The 21880-nt window shown below is 40.9% G+C and overlaps 1 pseudogene; it reads left to right on the top strand.

The window, feature by feature from the left end:
- The first annotated feature begins 3033 nt into the window (after nucleotides 1–3033).
- On the top strand, nucleotides 3034–7687 carry LOC143637889 (mediator of RNA polymerase II transcription subunit 14 pseudogene; annotated as a pseudogene).
- Nucleotides 7688–21880: the final 14193 nt, after the last annotated feature.

Genomic DNA, 21880 nt, shown 5'->3' with positions numbered 1-21880 from the left:
GGTGACATATTCTATATTTTTTATTTGCTCAATCTGGCGACCCTACCTTCAGAGCAGAATATAGAACTTACTCATCTCTCTACCCTTTTCTTCCCATGTTCAAGCTGGCATGTGTTTTACACAGAGTAGGTGCTCAATAAACTCTTGTGCAATGAATAATTGCATGACTACAGACTGAGGGACTTATATTCAGGTTACAACATTTCAGCAGACATACTCCCATTTATAGTTTTTTCCTATAGAAACAAAAGAAAAAATGGAGAATCTGGTCATGTGGTAGCTTCCAATTAATTAATTAGTTAATGTTAATTAAATATATAAAACATTACATTTTCATTAGTTGTAAGCAGACAATTCAATGTCATCAAATACATGAAATACATTCACAACGCTGTGTGACTATCACCACAATCTAGACCTAAAACCTTTCATTACTGCCAAGAAAAATCCTCTATTAAACAATAACTCTTCCTCCTACCCTCAATCTATAGAAACTTCTTTTTCTGTGTCTATGAATTTGACTATTCTCAGTGCTTTGTATAAGTGGTATCATATATATTCATTCTTCTATGATTGGCGTATTTCACTAAGCATGTTTTCAAGGTCCATTCATGTTGTTGCATATGTAAAAGGTTCACTCCTTTTACTCCTTTGGCTAAATATTATTCTGCTATGTGCACATATGTATCTTGTTTATCCATTCAACTACTAATGGGCCCTTGCGTGGTTACTGTGAATGATGCTGCAGTGAGCGCTGGCATATAAATATCTGTTAGAGCCCCTGTTTTCAATTCTTTGAAATATATACCCAGGAGTGGAACTGCTGGTCATGTGGTAGTTCTGTATCTCAACTTCTGTCTTCCACAGTGACTGTATCACTTTACACTCCCTCCAGCAATGCATGTGTATTCCAGTTTCTCCATATCCTTTGTCAAGACTTGTTTTTATTTTTTTCTTCTCAAGTTATAGCCATCCGATTGGGTATGGAATGGTATTTCTTTATGGATTTGATTTACTTCAGAGGTACCAATTTTAACTTAGGAAAGAAATGGTTTGTATCTGTGGCTTAGAAAAATAGTTTTTTAAAAAATATTTTTTGTTGTAGATGCTACCTTTATTTATTAATTAATTTATTTTTTATGTGGTGCTGAGGATCGAACCCAGTGCCTCATGCATGCTAGGCAAGCGCTCTGCCACTGAGTTACAGCCCCAGCCCATAGGAAAATACTTTTAGCAGATTTTTCAGTTATAAAGGCAAATCCCAGAACACAGTCTGGAACAGAAAGTTAAAGACAGGTAAATTATTCCATATTTTTATTGTGTGTAATACTGATTTTTACCTGGTATCTAATAAGAGACATGTGGTGGGAGCCTTGAGAGAGGATGATATCAGAGAAGGGAGAAGAGACGGGAGGAGGCCAAATCCAGCATCAAGATATCAGGAGGCTCACAGGATGGACAGTCATATACCTGGTATTTGGGTTTCTGTGGCTTCCTATGCTGTTATAATTCCAAATCCATCTTAACCCCAAAAGTTTGGTAAAAGGGGATTATGTACAACACGTTAGATTAAGAGTGCTTTAGGGAGTGAAAGGGGGGGATTGTGCCTGTATCTGGGGTGAGTCACCTTCAGAATGAACTTCAGCCTTAGGAAAGTTGTAGATACCACCAGGAGCCAAGAGAAGATACAGAAGGAGTACTGGGCAACAAGTGACCACCAGGAGAAAGCTCAGGGGTGCTAGAGAAAGCTCCGGACATCTCATCATCACCACAGAGCTGACGCTGTCAGGTTTTGGATGCCCAGGATCTGTTCCCTCTTCCTCCAGCGATAGCTGGTGACCAGTGGGAAAGCACCCCTTCCTCCCAGCCTATGGGGTCCTCATGCCTTTGCTCTGGGGGTGTGCACATGATCTGCACCTGGCCAACCTGCATTTTCCATCCCTCTGACTGCAGCATTGGTTCAGGACAGAACATGTGACCAAAGTTGGACCCATGAGAGGTATCTCTAGGTCTTTTTCCACAGCTCTTGAGGAGGACATTTTTTCTGCCTAAGTTGTTAAGGGCCATCTTTGCCACCCATTGAGCCAATACAGAAGCAAAGAGGTACAAGGGATCGGAAGATAACATGGTACAAAGTCTGATGACACCGAGCATCTAGCCTCACACTCTTGGGCCAGGCATTGAAGTCACATGAGCCAATCAATTTAGTTTTTGCTTTAGCTTATTAGTTGATTTGGGTGGCTCTGATTTTCACCCAAAAAGATCCTGACATGAGAGAGCTGTAAAAACTTGAGTTGAACCATCTCAGCAAAGGAAATCACTGCTTCAACTATTGTCCTTTTGCTTTGCCTGAAGGAGGATGCGATCATCCTCGCTTTTAATCCCTCCTTCTCACGTCCTTAGTTTTCCATACTGCATTTAGGTATTCCTTGTACCACCAGCTGACATGAAGCAGAATTCCATACAGCCCTCGTGTCCTTTATGTGAAAAGGCTCATGCCCATGGAGATGGCGGGTCAAGGGCAATGGTATTTGAAGAAATTACCCTGATTTCTGATGTTGCTGGGTGTTGAGTATTTCCTTAGAGGATGCATCAGGTACTTGTCTTTATATTTTAAAAATGTTAAAACCCTGGAAACAGAGTGTCAGAGGATGAGAAGAGACTGGCTTTTAAAGATGTTCTAGAGACTGAGGTGGGGTCGCTTCCCTAACAAAGATGGAATAAGTTGTAGATGGACACAATATCTTTATTTTTATTTATTTCTTTGTATGTGGTGCCAAGGATCAAACCCAGGGCCTCACGCATGCAAGCTGATACTTGATGAATGAGAAGTCATCCATGTGAAGAGCCAGGAAACAAGCTGTTTAAGCATCTGGATCAGAAGACAGGCCCTAAGATTTCATCAAAGATCTAAAGCACGTAGATCGATTCGGGAGCTGAGAAAATATACTGCTAGTCCTGAAATGAGATATGACAGAATCACAGGACGCCCAAACAAAGGAACTGAAAAATGTGAATGAAAAAAATTGCCAAGAAAATCTGATGTGGAAAGGAAAATAGAAATAGTACAGTTTGCTAGCCGGACACGCCAACTCTTCGTTCGATTATTAGCTTTAGTAAAATGGGCTAATAATGCTGGCAAAGTGGAAAAATGTGCGATGATCTCAAGCTTCTTAGATCAGCAAGCCATCTTATTTGTGGATACTGCTGATCGCCTGGCCTCGTTAGCTAGAGATGCTCTGGTCCATGCCCGCCTGCCTAGTTTTGCCATTCCGTATGCCATCGATGTCCTGACTACTGGCTCTTATCCACGGCTGCCAACCTGCATTAGGGATAAAATCATTCCTCCAGACCCAATTACCAAAATCGAGAAACAAGCCACACTTTATCAGCTTAATCAGATTCTTAGACATCGGCTTGTAACCACAGATCTTCCTCCTCAGCTAGCAAATCTTACAGTTGCAAATGGCCGCGTGAAGTTTCGAGTTGAAGGAGAATTTGAGGCTACCTTGACAGTGATGGGAGATGACCCTGATGTTCCATGGCGTCTTCTCAAGCTAGAAATTCTGGTTGAGGATAAAGAAACAGGAGATGGGCGAGCCTTGGTTCATAGTACGCAGATCAACTTTATCCATCAGCTGGTGCAGTCTAGGCTCTTTGCTGATGAGAAACCGCTTCAGGACATGTACAACTGTCTACATTCTTTCTGCTTATCACTTCAGTTAGAAGTGTTACATTCCCAGACTCTAATGTTAATCCGAGAGCGGTGGGGAGACCTTGTGCAGGTGGAAAAGTATCATGCTGGAAAGTGCCTCTCGCTGTCTGTTTGGAATCAACAGGTTCTTGGTAGGAAAACAGGAACAGCTTCTGTTCACAAAGTTACAATTAAAATTGATGAGAATGATGTCTCCAAGCCTCTACAGATTTTTCATGATCCCCCTTTGCCAGCTTCTGATTCCAAATTAGTGGAAAGAGCTATGAAGATTGACCACTTTTCAATAGAAAAACTCTTGATTGACAGCGTCCATGCAAGAGCTCATCAGAAGCTCCAGGAACTGAAGGCCATTCTTAGAGGCTTCAATGCCAATGAAAACTCTTCCATCGAGACTGCACTTCCGGCTCTCGTCGTCCCCATCTTGGAGCCCTGTGGTAATTCGGAATGCCTGCACATTTTTGTAGATTTGCATTCTGGGATGTTCCAGTTGATGCTTTATGGACTTGACCAAGCCACTCTCGATGACATGGAAAAGTCTGTTAATGATGACATGAAACGGATCATTCCTTGGATTCAGCAACTTAAGTTTTGGCTTGGACAACAGCGTTGCAAACAATCTATAAAACATCTGCCTACAATAAGCAGTGAGACATTGCAGCTTTCCAATTACTCTACTCATCCTATTGGAAACCTTTCTAAGAATAAGCTGTTTATTAAACTCACCCGTCTTCCACAATACTACATTGTTGTGGAGATGCTGGAGGTTCCCAATAAACCTACACAGCTGTCATACAAGTACTACTTCATGTCCGTGAATGCCACCGATCGTGAAGACAGCCCTGTGGTGGCACTTCTGCTGCAGCAGTTCAAGGAAAACGTCCAGGACTTGATTTATCGTACAAAACCTGGGAAACAGACTAAAACTGGAACTAAGTGTAAGTTATGTGACGATCCATGTCCAGTAGAATCCAAGAAAACCAAGCGATCAGGAGAAACATGTGCCTTCAATAAAGTTCTAGCTCACTTTGTTGCCATGTGTGATACAAACATGCCATTTGTAGGACTTCGGTTGGAGTTATCCAATCTGGAGATTCCGCATCAAGGAGTGCAAATTGAAGGTGATGGCTTCAGCCATGCAATTCGCTTATTAAAAATTCCCCCCTGTAAGGGTGTAAACGAGGAAACCCAAAAAGCTCTGGACCGCTCTCTTCTTGATTGCACTTTCCGATTACAAGGTAGAAATAATCGCACGTGGGTGGCAGAGTTAGTGTTTGCAAATTGTCCACTTAATGGCACTTTTACAAGGGAACAAGGCCCATCCCGGCATGTTTACCTGACCTATGAAAATCTGCTCTCTGAACCTGTTGGTGGTAGAAAAGTGGTTGAAATGTTCCTTAATGACTGGAACAGCATTGCACGATTATATGAGTGTGTGTTGGAATTTGCACGTTCCCTACCAGACATACCTGCGCATCTAAATATTTTCTCAGAAGTTCGTGTTTATAATTATCGAAAACTTATCTTGTGTTATGGAACCACCAAGGGAAGTTCAATTAGTATCCAGTGGAATTCCATCCACCAGAAGTTTCACATTTCTTTGGGAACAGTTGGCCCAAACTCAGGTTGCAGTAACTGTCACAACACCATTCTCCATCAGCTTCAAGAAATGTTCAACAAAACACCAAATGTGGTTCAGTTATTACAGGTACTATTTAACACTCAGGCTCCATTAAATGCCATCAACAAACTCCCCACTGTGCCGATGTTGGGCTTGACCCAGAGAACCAACACTGCCTAGCAGTGCTTCTCCATTTTGCCACAGTCGTCCACCCACATCAGACTGGCCTTCAGGAACATGTATTGCATTGACATATATTGCCGGAGTCGAGGTGTCGTGGCAATACGGGATGGTGCCTATAGTCTTTTTGATAACAGCAAATTAGTTGAAGGTTTTTATCCTGCACCAGGGCTAAAGACTTTCCTGAATATGTTCGTTGACAGCAATCAGGATGCTCGAAGAAGATCTGTAAATGAGGATGATAATCCCCCCTCTCCTATAGGAGGGGATATGATGGATTCATTAATGTCACAGCTCCAGCCACCACCCCAGCAACAGCCATTTCCAAAGCAGCCAGGAACATCAGGCGCATATCCTCTTACTTCACCCCCCACATCTTATCACAGCACAGTTAATCAGTCTCCCTCTATGATGCACACACAGTCTCCAGGAAATCTGCATGCCGCCAGCTCCCCCAGTGGGGCTTTGAGAGCCCCATCACCAGCGTCATTTGTTCCAACTCCTCCCCCATCCTCGCATGGAATCTCAATAGGACCAGGGGCCAGTTTTGCTAGTCCACATGGAACTCTTGACCCTAGCTCCCCATACACTATGGTGTCACCAAGTGGACGAGCAGGAAACTGGCCAGGGTCCCCTCAAGTGTCTGGCCCTTCACCAGCAACACGTCTGCCTGGAATGTCACCTGCCAACCCATCACTACATTCTCCAGTTCCCGATGCTTCTCATTCCCCTCGAGCTGGAACAAGTTCCCAAACAATGCCGACAAACATGCCTCCACCTCGCAAACTACCTCAGCGCTCCTGGGCGGCGTCCATACCTACCATCCTCACTCACAGTGCCTTGCACATTTTACTGCTGCCCTCTCCAACGCCAGGTCTCGTGCCCGGCCTGGCAGGTAGTTACCTTTGTTCCCCACTTGAGAGATTCCTTGGATCAGTCATCATGAGACGACACCTTCAAAGAATTATTCAACAAGAAACGCTGCAACTGATAAATTCCAATGAACCCGGAGTGATCATGTTTAAAACTGACGCCCTGAAATGCAGAGTAGCTCTTAGTCCCAAAACCAACCAGACCCTTCAGCTAAAAGTGACACCCGAAAACGCGGGACAGTGGAAACCTGATGAACTTCAAGTTTTGGAGAAATTCTTTGAAACACGAGTTGCAGGCCCACCTTTTAAAGCCAATACATTAATAGCCTTCACGAAGCTGTTAGGAGCACCTACGCACATCCTCAGGGACTGTGTGCATATTATGAAGCTAGAACTGTTTCCTGACCAGGCAACACAGCTGAAGTGGAATGTTCAGTTTTGCCTGACGATTCCCCCCAGTGCACCGCCCATTGCACCTCCTGGGACACCTGCTGTGGTGCTGAAATCCAAAATGCTATTTTTTCTTCAACTAACTCAGAAAACATCTGTCCCTCCCCAAGAACCTGTTAGTATTATAGTTCCCATCATTTATGACATGGCTTCAGGTACAACTCAGCAGGCAGACATTCCCAGACAGCAGAACTCTTCTGTTGCTGCTCCCATGATGGTCAGCAACATTCTGAAGAGGTTTGCAGAGATGAATCCACCGCGACAAGGTGAATGCACAATATTTGCAGCTGTTCGTGATTTAATGGCTAATCTTACACTGCCCCCTGGTGGGCGTCCATAGACACTATTGTTTTTAAACCAGGAAGGCTGACAAATGAGACAAAACAACACAAAAAAGTCTGAATTCAGCCTTCAGTTTAAAAAAAGGAAAAGGACTTTTTTGATTTTCAGAGATAAATATTCTAAACTGGCAAAAATTTTCAGGGTGCACTTCTTTCATCAAAAAGACCTTCAATCTTTTGTATAGTGAACTTGTATAGTGTGTTTAAATGGGACACATTTCAAATTAGGTAATTCATGAGTGTCCGCTTGCCAGTAATAGATTTAATATTCTGTTTTATACTATAAAGTTATGAAAATGCCAAACTTGTTTATTTAATTGTTTTCTTATGTTTTGGGTGTAATAGTCCTTTTTTTGATTTTTGTTTTTTAAGGCAGGTCTGTCATTTTTGAATACTGTAAAACTGTGATAAACTTTATATTGGAGCTGTATTTTAATATGACCGCTTTGAATCCTTACATGAAAATGTTCTGGGAGTTGTTATAAACACATCCCAAAGAAGCAATATTTAATAAAACTAGGTTAAAAAAAAAATAAAGATGTTCTAGAGAGCCGCCGCGGGCACCCGCAAGGTAGGCAGACCTGCGACCGTCTACAGAACAGGCCCAGCGGCCCGCCGGCATGGTAGACACGTCACCCCAATTGGAGCAGGGGCAGAGCAGAGCTGCCGCACCCGCCCGCAAGGTAGGCAGACCTGCGACCGACCAGAACAGGCCCAGTGGCCTGCCGGCATGGTAGACACGTCACCCCAATTGGAGGAGGGGCAGAGCAGAGCCGCCGCCTGCACCCGCAAGGTAGGCAGACTTGCAACCGACAGGGAGAACAGACCCAGCGGCCCGATGGCGTGGTAGACACGCAGTAGACGGCGTGGGGTGCCAATTGGAGGAAGGGCCCAGCTGCCGCCCACAAGGGAGGCAGACCGCGAGTCCCAGAGAAGGGGCCCAGCGGCCCACTGGCCTAGTTGAAAGATCACCCCAATTGGAGGAGGGGCACAGCCGCCGCCCGCGCCTGCAAGGTAGGCAAACCTGCAACCTGGAGAACAGGCCCAGTGGCCCGCCAGCGTGGTAGACAGATCACCCCTATTGGAGGAGGGGCCCAGCCGTTGCCCGCAAGGTAGGCAGACCATGCAACCTGGAGAAGGGGCCCAGCGGCCCGCAGGCGTGATAGACAGATCACCCCAACTGGAGGAGGAGCACAGTCGCCGCCCGCCCCTGCAAGGGAGACTTTGCAACTATACAAGAGCAATATAAATATATAGGGGGAAAATTCAATAACACAACAGTTTCACCAAGCAGAAAGAAATGCGAGCAGTATGAAAAGACAAGGAAAGAAAGGACCACAAGCAATGCAGTTCAACTCAACTTTAGAAGAGGTAATAGCTGCAGCAGATGGAATGTCAGATAAAGAATTCAGATTTACATGCTTCATATGATCTGGAGTCTCAAGGAAGACATTAGACAGCAAAATCAGACAATGAAAGATCACTTCGACAATGAATTACATAAACAAATCCAAGAAGCAAAAGATCAACTAAACAGGGAGATAGAGGTTATAAAAAACAAGCAAACAGAAATCCTAGAAATGCAGGAAGCAATAAACCAACTTAAAAACTCAAATGAGAATACTACCAGCAGAGTAGAACACTTAGAACATCAGACAATGAAGACAAAGTATTTCAACTTGAAAAGAACATAGACAGCTCAGCGAGACTCTTAAGAAACCATGAGCAGAACATCCAAGAAATATGGGATAACATAAAGAGACCAAACTTAAGAGTCATTGGGATACAGGAAGGTATAGAGGTCCAAACCAAAGGAATGAACAATCTGTTCAACGAGATAATATGAGAAAACTTCCCAGACTTGAAGAATGAGACAGAATCCCAAATCCTAGAAGCCTACAGGACACCGAATGTGCAAAATCATAAGAGACCCACACCTAGACACATTATAATGAAGATGCCCAACATACAGAATAAGGAGAGAATTTTAAAAGCTTCAAGAGAAAGGAAGCAGATTACATTTAGGGGTAAACCAATCAGGATAACAGCTGATCTTTCAACACAGACTCTGAAAGCTAGAAGATCCTGGAACAACATATTTCAAACACTGAAAGAAAATGGGTTCCAACCAAGAATTGTGTATCCAGCGAAATTAAGCTTCAGGATGGAAGATGAAATTAAAACCTTCCATAATAAACAAAAGCTAAAAGAATTTGCAGCTAGAAAACCATCTCTTCAAAACATCCTCGGGAAAACATTACAGGAAGAGGAAATGGAAAATAACAATGAAAACCAACAGTGGGAGGTAGTACAGTAAAGGGAAAAAATAATCAAAGAGGAAAAACAAACCATGTTAAGTAACATAAATAAACAAATATGGCTGGAAGAACAATCCATATCTCAATAATAACCCTAAATGTTAATGGCTTAAACTCACCAATTAAAGAGATACAGGATAGTAGAATGGATCAAAAAAAAAAAAAAAAAAGATCCAACAATATGCTGCCTACAGGAGACGCATTTGATAGGAAAAGACATACATAGACTGAAGGTGAAAGGTTGGGAAAAATCATATCACTCATATGGACTTCGGAAACAAGCAGGAGTGTCCATACTCATATCAAATAAAATAGATTTCAAGCCAAAGTTAATCGAAAGGGATAAAGAGGGACACTACATACTGCTCAAGGGAACCATACACCAACAAGACATAACAATCATAAATATATATGCTCCAAACAATGATGTAGCTATGTTCATCAAACAAACTCTTCTCAAGTTCAAGAGTCTAATAGACCACCATACAATAATTATGGGAGTCTTCAACACACCTCTCTCACCACTGGACAGATCTTCCAAACAAAAGTTGAATAAAGAAACTATAGAACTCAATAATACAATTAACAACCTAGACTTAATTGACATATATAAAATATACCACCCAACATCAAGCAGTTACACTTTTTTCTCAGCAGCACATGGATCCTTCTCAAAAATAGATCATATATTATGTCACAGGGCAACTCTTAGACATTATAAAGGAGTAGAGATAATACCATGCATCTTATCTGATCATAATGGAATGAAACTGGAAATCAACAATAAAGAAGGAAGGAAAAATCATGCATCACTTGGAGAATGAACAATAGGTTACTGAATGATCAATGGATTATTGAAGACATCAAGGAGGAAATTAAAAAATTCTTAGAGATAAATGAAAACACAGACACAACATATCGGAATCTATAGGACACAATGAAAGCAGTGCTAAGAGGAAAATTCATTGCCTGGAGTTCATTCCTTAAAAAAAGGAAAAACCAACAAATAAATGATCTCACACTTCATCTCAAAATCCTAGAAAAAGAAGAGCAAAACAACAGCAAAAGAAGTAGAAGGCAAGAAATAATTAAAATCAGAGCTGAAATTAATGAAATTGAAACAAAAGAAACAATTGAAAAAATTGACAAAACTAAAAGTTGGTTCTTTGAAAAAATAAATAAGATCGACAGACCCTTAGCCATGTTAACAAAGAGAAGAAGAGAGAGAACTCAAATTACTAGCATACGGGATGAAAAAGGCAATATCACAACAGACACTTCAGAAATACAGAAGATAATTAGAAATTATTTTGAATCCTTATACTCCAATAAAATAGAAGATAGTGAAGGCATCCATAAATTTCTTAAGTCATATGATCTACCCAGATTGAGTCAGAAGGATATAGACAACCTAAACAGACCAATATCAATTGAGGAAATAGAAGAAACCATCAAAAGACTACCAACTAAGAAAAGCCCAGGACCGGATGGGTATATAGCAGAGTTTTACAAAACCTTTAAAGAGGAACTAATACCAATACTTTTCAAGCTATTCCAGGAAATAGAAAAAGAGGGAGAACTTCCAAATTCATTCTACGAGGCCAACATCACCCTGATTCCTAAACCAGACAAAGACAATTCAAAGAAAGAAAACTACAGACCAATATCTCTAATGAATCTAGATGCAAAAATCCTCAATAAAATTCTGGTGAATCGGATACATAGCTATCTATGCTAAGCCTCAGGCTAGCATCAAACTGAACGGAGAAAAATTGAAGGCATTCCCTCTAAAATCTGGAACAAGACAGGGATGCCCTCTCTCACCACTTCTGTTCAACATAGTTCTCGAAACACTGGCCAGAGCAATTAGACAGATGAAAGAAATTAAAAGCATAAAAATAGGAAAAGAAGAACTTAAATTATCACTATTTGCAGATGACATGATTCTATACCTAGCAGACCCAAAAGGGTCTACAAAGAAACTATTAGAGATAATAAACAAATTCAGCAAAGTGGCAGGATATAAAATCAACACGCATAAATCAAAGGCATTCCTGTATATCAGCAACAAATCCTCTGAAATGGAAATGAGGACAACCACTCCATTCACAATATCCCCCCCCAAAATAAAATACTTGGGAATCAACCTAACAAAAGAGGTGAAAGGTTTATACAATGAAAACTACAGAACCCTAAAGAGAGAAATAGAAGAAGATCTTAGAAGATGGAAAAATATACCCTGTTCATGGATAGGCAGAACTAACATCATCAAAATGGCGATATTACCAAAAGTTCTCTATAGGTTTAATGCAATGCCAATCAAAATCCCAACGGCATTTCTTGTAGAAATAGATAAAGCAATCATGAAATTCATATGGAAAAATAAAAGACCCAGAATAGCAAAAACAACTCTAAGCAGGAAATGTGAATCAGGCGGTACAGCGATACCAGACTTCAAACTATACTACAGAGCAATAGTAACAAAAACAGCATGGTACTGGTACCAAAACAGGCGGGTGGACCAATGGTACAGACTAGAGGACACAGAAACCAATCCACAATATTACAACTATCTTATATTTGATAAAGGGGCTAAAAGCATGCAATGGAGGAAGGATAGCATCTTCAACAAATGGTGCTGGGAAAACTGGAAATCCATATGCAACAAAATGAAACTGAATCCCTTTTTCTTGCCATGCACAACAGTTAACTCAAAATGGATCAAGGAGCTTGATATCAAATCAGAGACACGGCGTCTGATAGAAGAAAAAGTTGGCTACGATCTACATACTGTCGGGTCGGGCTCCAAATTCCTCAATAGGACGCCCATAGCACAAGAGTTAATAACTAGAATCAACAAATGGGACTTACTCAAACTAAAAAGTTTTTTCTCAGCAAAAGAAACAATAAGAGAGGTAAATAGAGAGCCTTCATCCTGGGAACAAATCTTTACTCCTCACACTTCAGATAGAGCCCTAATATCCAGAATATACAAAGAACTCAAAAAATTAAACAATAAGAAAACAAATAACCCCACCAGCAAATGGGCCAAGGACCTGAACAGACACTTCTCAGAGGAGGACATACAATCAATCAACAAGTACATGAAAAAATGCTCACCATCTCTAGCAGTCAGAGAAATGCAAATCAAAACTACCCTAAGATACCATCTCACTCCAGTAAGATTGGCAGCCATTAGGAAGTCAAACAACAACAAGTGCTGGATGTAGGGAAAAGGGTACACTTGTACATTGCTGGTGGGACTGCAAGTTGGTGCGGCCAATTTGGAAAGCAGTATGGAGATTTCTTGGAAAGCTGGGAATGGAACCACCATTTGACCCAGCTATTCCCCTTCTCAGTCTATTCCCTAAAGACCTAAAAAGAGCATACTACAGGGTCACTGCTACATCCATGTTCATAGCAGCACAATTCACAATAGCAAGACTGTGGAACCAACCTAGATGCCCTTCAGTAGATGAATGGATAAAAAATTGTGGCATTTATACACAATGGAGTATTACTCTGCATTAAAAAATGATGAAATCATAGAATTTGCAGGGAAATGGATGGCATTAGAGCAGATTATGCTAAGTGAAGCTAGCCAATCCCTAAAAAACAAATGCCAAATGTCTTCTTTGATATAAGGAGAGTAACTAAGAACAGAGTAGGGACGAAGAGCATGAGAAAAAGATTAACATTAAACAGGGATGAGAGGTGGGAGGGAAAGGGAGAGAAAAGGGAAATTGCATGGAAATGGAAGGATACCCTCAGGGTTTTACAAAATTACATACAAGAGGAAGTGAGGGGAAAGGGAAAAAAAACAAGGGGGAGAAATGAATTACAATAGATGGGGTAGAGAGAGAAGAGGGAAGGGGTGGGGAGGGGAGGGGGGATAGTAGAGGATAGGAAAGGCAGCAGAATACAACAGACACTAGTATGGCAATATGTAAATCAATGGATCTGTAACCGATGTGATTCTGCAATCTGTATATGGGGTAAAAATGGGAGTTCATAACCCACTTGAATCAAAGTGTGAAATATGATATATCAAGAACTATGTAATGTTTTGAACAACCAACAATAAAAATTTTTAAAAAAGATGTTCTATATTTAAATTATAGCTGCAAGCTGTGTATTTTCACCTACATTAACAGCAGGGAAGCAGCTATACTTTTCTGAACCATTTGCCTTCTTAATTGGTAACAAAGATTATCTTTTTCCATTTTTTTCCCCTCAGAAAGTACCACATTTATGCTCTTTTGGTCTGTAACAGGGTGGAATTTAGTTACATCAACATCCTAATTTTAAAACCATCAGCTCAGCAACTTTTATCCTTAGTCACTTGAGCACAGCTACTTGGAACACATCAAAAATTACCCTGATTTTTGCTCCTGCTGGGCATTCAGAATTTCCTTAGAGGATGTGTCGGGTACTGTCTTTGCCTCAAGATCATGATGAACAGAGTTGACTCCTTCACTGAATGAGTGACTAAAGGATACATTAAATCCCAGACTTGAGGAGTTAAATGAGACATTTGCCATGCATCAGGAACTGGCAAGCAAATGATCATCCGCTGGATTATGTGTCTTGAAGTTACAGTTTTTCTGTATTTATTCCAGGGTCTGCAAAGCTGCCAGACACCATCAATTTCATTCCTACATGCTTCAAATTTTCCTTTTGGAAAGTATTTTCCTCTTTCTCTACCCTACACTGCCCTAAGCAAAATTTAGAACTAAGTGGTTATAAAGATGGAATCCAGAGCCGAGATGTTAGAAAATGAACTTCAAGTACTTACCCTGTTACTTTCTGACAAGGTGACTTGACTTCTCTGGGACTTGGTTTTCTTTTCTCTAAAGTGGATATAATCACAGATCCTGCTTGGGAAGGATGCTGTAAGGGATAAATGAGATGATACTCATGCCTGGTATAAATGCTGCCCCGCCAGAAACTCACTGCTGGGTTAACTATGCACATCCTATACTGAGAACCGGTGGTTTAGAGTAAGGTTATGCGTCTGTGACAACGTCTGTTAGTTTGTACATACTAACAGAGACAAAGGGTGTCTTCTGTTCTTTGTCAACAGTGCTGGGCTTCACACAACTCCTTTGAGTCTAAAAATTTGGTAAAGCCAGTTGAAAGAGAGATATAGCTTACTGGTGTGGCCTGGACATGGCAGGAGGGAGGTCAGGGTTATGGTGTGATTGTGGGGTTCACCTCTCTCTGTCTCACTCAGTCCTTTGGCTCAAGCACCAGGGTTCCTATTTCTCCTTCTGGGGAAAGGAGTCAGTTAGAAGCAGTTGGGCTTTGAACCCTGGTTTGTCTTCTGTGACATCAGACACAAATCTGGGTGCTAGGGGTTGAGTACTAGCTAGGAGTTGAGTACTAAGATTGGTAAGTCACTGCTGGAATTTACTTAAGCAACAGGCTCTCCAGTTACTGTCCTTTCAAATTTTGAATTCTTTCTCTACTCTAATATCAAGGTAATGATCAGTGGCAAACTATTCCTCCTAATTAAAGTTTTGTCTTTTACCAACATCTTCTCTACCAGTAACTACCATTTTACTCTTATAAGTCTGATTTTTTTAGATTCCATTTATAAGCGAGATCATGTAGTGTTTTTCTATGCCTGCTGTATTGTACTGAAATAGGATCCTATTAACATTTATTTTTTTAGTTGTAGTTGGACACAATACCTTTATTTCATTTATTTATTTTTATGTGGTGCTGAGGATGGAACCCAGGGCCCAGCATGAGCGAGGTGAGTGCTCTACCACTGAGCCACAACCCCAGCCCTTAATTTATTTTTTTCCATATTTTTTATTGGTGCATTACAGTTGTACATAATGGTACAATTATTGGGGTTTGTTGTTACATAGTCACCATGCACACAATATAACAATATAATCTGGCCAATATCACTCCCCAGTATTCCCCCTTTCCCTCTCTTCCTCCTTCCTCCTGGTCCTTTCCCCCTACTCTATCAATCTCTTTTTAATTTTCATAAGATTGCTGTCTATCTTTCTTTTCCTTTTTTCTCTCTGGCTTCCTCATATGAGAGAAAACATATAACCCTTGACTTTCTGAGTTTGGCTTATTTAATGTAACATAATGCTGTCAATTCCACCCATTTTTCTGCAAATGACATAATTTCATTCTTCTTTATGGCTGAGTAAAACTCCTTTGTGTGTACATGTGTGTATATATATATGTGCCTATATACATGTGTGTATATATACATGTGCATATATATATATATATATACACGACATTTTCTTAATCCATCTTTCATTGTTGGACACCTAGGCTGGTTCCATATTTGGCTATTGTGAATTGTGCTGCTATAAATATGAATATGCGTTTATTAGTGTAGCATCATGACTTTAATTCTTTTTTTAATTTATTTTTTAGTTGTAGTTGGACACAATACCTTTATTTTATTTATTTATTTTTATGTGGTTCTGAGGATCAAACCCAGGTCCTAGGATGTGCTAGGTGAGTGCTCTACCACTGAGCCACAACCCCAGCTCTGATGACTTTAATTCTTTAGAACTAAGTGGTATATATAGTTGGGTTATATGGTGGTTTCATCCCTGGTCTTTTGATGAGCCTCCATACCAACTTCCATAGAGGTTGCATGAATTTACAGTCGTACTAACAGTATAAAAGTGTTCCTTGTTCTCCACATCTTCTTCATATGATCCCACTTATATTATACTAAATTTGTATTTTTCTGTGTGCATCAAAACATCTGGAAGAATATATCTGAAATAATAAGATTATCTCTAGATATCAGGCTGGTTTCTGTTTCTTCTTTTTTATTCTTCAACATTGTCCAAATTTCTCTATCATTATCATACATTATTAATTTGGTACTGGAATACAAAAAATAGTTATTTCCTACTAGGGAAACAAAAAAGGAAAATATTCAAAAAATACTTGTGAACACGTTAACAGTGTTTGTCTTTATTTGGAGATTTCTTATACTTATTTTCATTCTAAAATTCTTTAATGAAGATACATTACAGTAGTCTCATTTTATTCTTGGTTTTTGCTTTCCAAGATTTCAATTGCCTGAGCTCAACCAGGGTTTTAAAATATTATGTACCAAATTCCAGAAATAAATGCTGTTTTGAGTATGTGGTAAAATCTTATGCCATCTTGCTCTGCCTTGACCAGGACATAAATCATTCCCTTGAAAAGGACATGAATCTACACTGTTTATTATACCACCTACCAAGTAGCCATCTCAATTATCAGATGAACTATGGAGGCTTCTCAGTGCTTGTGTTAAAGTAACCCTTATTTTACTTAATAATGGCCCCAAAGCACAAGAGTAAGGATGCTGACAATTTGGACATACCAAAGACAAGTCACAAAGTGCTTCTTAGTTAAAAGGTGAAAGTTCTCAACAAGGAAAGAAAAAAAAATTCATATTCTGGGGTTTCTTAGGTAAGTTATTATGGTTAATTTCTTACTATGCCTCATTTTTAAATTAAACCTAATTTAGGTATGTATATATAAGAAAAGTCATAGTATACATAGGGTTCAACAGTATCTGAGGTTTATGGCATCCACTGGGGCAAATATTCTCTATAGATAAGGGGGATTATTGTTCTGCTTTTGTTTTTATTAATGGTTGTTACTCCTTATTTATTTATTTATTTATTTTTTTGTGGTGCAGGGGGATTGAACCCAGAGCCTGGTGCAGGCAAGGCAAGCACTCTACTCACTGAGCTCTTTGACATTCCTACAACTACACCAGCTACACCAGTATTTATTCTTTCTTTGTTTTTTTGAGGTGGGGATCTTACTATATTGCTGAGGATGGCCTCTAATTCCTGGGTTCAAGGGATCCTCTTGTCCTCCTCTTGCCCCAAGTAGCTGGGATGACAGGTGCATGCCACTGTGCTCAGCTACAACATCCCTTTATTTTTAACCTTTCTGAGCCTTTTAAAAAGTTTATCTCTTATATAATCTCAAAATTATGTTGACCAGATAATTTTCCTTTTGTTATTGTGGTAAAATGACCTTAATATAAATTTTACCATTTTAAATATTTGTAAATGTACACTTCAATGGCATGAAGTACACTCACAACATTGTGTGATCACGACCTCATTTCCAGAACGTTTTCATCATCCCAAACAGAAACTCCATAGCTGTTGGACAGTAAGTCCCCATGTCTCCTGTCCCCAGCCCCCAGGGACCTCTGTTCTACTTTTTGCCTCTATAAAAGTTGTGTATTCCAGGTATCTCATAGAAATGGAACATATAATATTGACCTGCTTTTTTTCTACACTCCTTTTTATATTTATTTTTTAGTTATAGGTAGTCACAATATCTTTATTTTATTTTATATGGTGCTCAGAATTGAACCCGGTGCCTCACGCATGCTAGGCGAACGCTCTACCTCTACAACCCCAGCCCCTCTACACTCTTTTATTTTTTATTATTATTATTTTTTTTAAAAGAGAGAGAGGAGAGAGAGAGAGAGAAAGGAGAGAGAGAATTTTTTTTTTAATATTTATTTTTTAGTTTTCGGCGGACACAACATCTTTGTTGGTATGTGGTGCTGAGGTTCGAACCCGGGCCGCAGCGCTCTAACGCTTGAGCCACATCCCCAGCCCCTACACTCACAACTATTTTTATGGTTTGTAGCCATCTCAAAACTAGCAGAAATTACATGCACACTTGAATGCAATCAGAAAACTATCATTTTCTGTGACCACGTATCCTAACATCAATCACTCATAAAATATGAAACACGGCCTGCAGTTTCTCAAATTTAAATACTGCACAAACTTCTTTATGTTGAAAGGGAGCACTATTTGTCCGACTCGAATGTGAGTTCATCCTTTTCAGATTCTCAGATCAAATGATTAGCAGACACGTGGAATCTTTGGGCTCCGGGAGTCACGCATCCCCCCTAAGGCCTGAACTGGGATCCGCAGGGGCCGCCCTGGGAGGCCGAGTCCAGGGCGGACAAACCTCCGCCTTCTCCTACTTGGGCCCGACACTTTCTCTCCAGTCCATCAGGCATCATTAGACAGAGACTTGGGGAACGGGAGTCTTCATTCCTCCGCGCACACGACGATGCGTCCCGTGAACACCCCCAGCGACAGACAGCCCCGCTCACCACGCTGAAAAGTGTCGAGCGACTCCACCGCACAGAAGTCCCTGCTGAGGAGCCCCTCGCCGCCTCCTCGGAGAGACCACTCGAGAGAGACACGCGCGCAGGGCTAGCGAAGCTGCTCAGTGGTGGAGCGCTTGCCCAGCAGGCGGGAGACCCTGCTGTCCAGCCCCAGCACCGCAGCCAAAGACTGGCTTGGAAGTCGTCGGCCCCGTTGGGCCCCGCCCCCAAGCCTGCCTAAGCCAATCAGGGCCAGACGGCTGGGCGGCCACGCCCCCTCGCGAGAAGTAGCGCCCACTCTAGGCACTACTCTGCCACCTTGCGCCGCCTCTGGCCGTGCTGAGTAATGCAGATGGCGGGGTCGGGGGCTCCAGTTGATGAAAACTGACAAAGCCTCTCTTACCTCAGTGGTAAAGCGCCCAAGAGTTCAATCCCAGTCCCAGCAACAATTTAGGGAATCAGTAGTAGCAGTTCTAAGATTCAGAAAAAGGGAAATAAGCAACCTATCAACCTGTCTGCAGTATTCAAGGAACTAGAAAAGCAGGACCAAACTGGGCCCAAAGATAGCAGAAGGAAAAAAGTAAAAATAAATAAAACAGAGACTTGAAATATTATAGAGAAGATCAATGAAACAATAAACCGGTTTTTGGAAATGGTCAACAAAATTGAAAAGACGTTAGCTAGACTGAGAGAAAAATCAAATAAAAATTATAAATGAAGGAGAAGACATTGCAAGTGATACCCAAGAAATAAGATCATAATAGACTCCACTACCAGAGTGGAGTCATCTCCTGGGCACCATCCTCCGGGGCTTCCACGGGGGCTCAAGACCTATCTCAGGATACAACAGGGCCTCTCATTGCTGACTTCACTCCTCTCTCCCTGCTCTTGTCCTGTCACCCCTCCTTCACCTACTCAGACTTTGACTTAATTATAGCAGAGAAGAGATTTTGTTTGGTGATATTTCTCCCACTGAATCAACTTAAGTCAAATCCTTACAGTGTCTTTTTCTTTAATAGGGAGATACCATTAAATTGCCATCACTCTATATTAGATAGATCTACCATACTGATTTCATGAGTTTTTCTTAGAGATCCTCCTGTCATTTGTGAGAAAGGATGGCTCTTCTGATATATAGGATACAATTATGTCTTTGTTTGTAATCCTAAACTAGATTATTCAATATGGTTGCATCTGCAATTTTATAAAATGGTATAAATTCCTCATATATCAAAATCAAAGATCACAGATGTGTGAGTCCCATTGAATAAATTCAGGTAAAAATTATTTACTTCTATTTGCTCATCTCTGCTGCTGAAAATTTTGAGAACTCCTGAGAAAAATAAAAAATGACCATTCTTCTTCTAATGGGTTTAAGGTACTTTACAGGGTGCCATGGATGAGCCGAGTCAAAGGGTGGGGAGCGTTTTCTCAGAGGCTTGTGTGGGCAGATGGTGCATTATGCTTTCTTCATTGACATCAACCTGGAGTCATTTCTTTTTCTTTTTCTTTTTTTTTTTTTTAAGAATAGACGCAATATCTTTATTTATTCTTTTTAATGTGGTGCGGAGGATTGAACCCAGTGCTCCACACTTGCAAGGCAAGCACTCTGCCACTGAGCTTCAGCCCTAGCCCCTGGAGTCTTTTAATCCCCTTCTATATACTGGGATTGAATATAATCTTACTATTTCCCCTCTCTTTGCAACTGACCACAAATTAAATGAATTTTCTCTGTTTCATAAAAGAAGAAAGACCTAATTTTGATCCTTTTCAACCATGTCTCCTCATGGGATGAGATGACTCAAGAGAGAGTTAGGTCTTGATCAAAAGGACTGATCTGTCAGCAGGGGTCATGGAAGAGGCAAGACTCATTCAAGTCATTATATTAACTTGCACCGAACTTTTTAAAAAAGCTGTGTTTACCAATTTCAAATATGTGGGATGTAAAATGTATCTCGAATTAAATGAGTTTCCTTTTTTTTTTTTTTTTTTTTTTGAGATTCTGGGGACTAAACGCAGGGCCTCACCTGTGCTAGTTAAGCACTCGACAACTGAGCTTTAACCCCAGCTACATTTACATGTTTTTCAGCTCAATTGCAAAGAAAAAAAGAAAGAAAAGTCTACATTTTTTCCATCAAGAAATTTCTGGAGATTCAGGAATAGGGGGAAATGTGTAGGGTTGGTATTTCAAATCTGGAGTGGAATTGCTTTTGGCTCTCAGTATGTTAGATTTGACTCCCTTGTATCATGGGCTTTTATGATCCAGGAAAATATTTGTGGCAGGGAAATAATATTTGCTCACTTGTTTTCATATATAGAGGATAAAATGTGTGGGTCTGGGGTTCAGGTTTTTAAGCAGAACATGCTCCCTTACACAACACACCAGGCATTGTAAAATATACTTGTCTAGATAGCAGAGGAGCAGCACCCTGAATATCATGGTGTGTGCTCATTCTAAAAATCCTGTGAGAACCTGTTGCTCTGGTAATTGGGGATGCGTATCTTGCCTTCCATTCTGTCAATCTGTGATCTGAGGAGGTTCAAACTTGAGAAGAGTTTGACGGTTGTCAGGTTCTTACCCAGCATCCTCCAAGTTGGGAAACCTGAACTGCTGATGCAGAGGTATACCACCATTGAGCTTTTGAAGGCCGTTTCTTCTAATGGGCCGGCTAGCTCCTACTCAATCTATTGCTTTCATTCCCCCACTCTGGTTTCTCTACTGATTTTGAAGTGTGTTTTATGATTTTGTATTATCATTCCCCATTTGGATTTTTCATTCTTCTATCAGCTGGTTGCCTTAAATAGCTTCCTAACTTAGAAAAATGTACATTTTCTAATGTCAATTTCATAGACATTTTTTTAAGAGAATGAAATATCAGGACTCACACCCAACTGTTTTATCAGATCAGGAGACTCTAGATGCTATATCTGGCAATAGATGTCCTACAAAAGGAGAATTAAAGGCCAAACTCTTCTGAACATAGACGTCAAAATCCCAAATCCTGGGTGGTCCTCTGGGAGGGTAGTGGGGTGGGATTGACACTATGGTTATGGTTGGCCCACTCTAAGGTAAATAAGACTCTGTCTGCTGGCCCTGCAGGATCAGGTGGGGGATGGGGAAGCACATGAGCAGGAATCTGCCCAATGAGAGCTGGTGCCACCGGGCAAGTTCTCAGCCAGGCAGTTGTCCAGCTGCTTAGACAGTGGCTTAGATCAGCAGTCCCCAGACATGGGCACATGCCAACTTCTTACTCTG

The sequence above is a fragment of the Callospermophilus lateralis genome, chromosome 1, assembly GCF_048772815.1.
Source record: "Callospermophilus lateralis isolate mCalLat2 chromosome 1, mCalLat2.hap1, whole genome shotgun sequence".
NCBI classification, from domain to species: domain Eukaryota; kingdom Metazoa; phylum Chordata; class Mammalia; order Rodentia; family Sciuridae; genus Callospermophilus; species Callospermophilus lateralis.
This window is presented reverse-complemented; position numbering and strand designations above follow the sequence as displayed.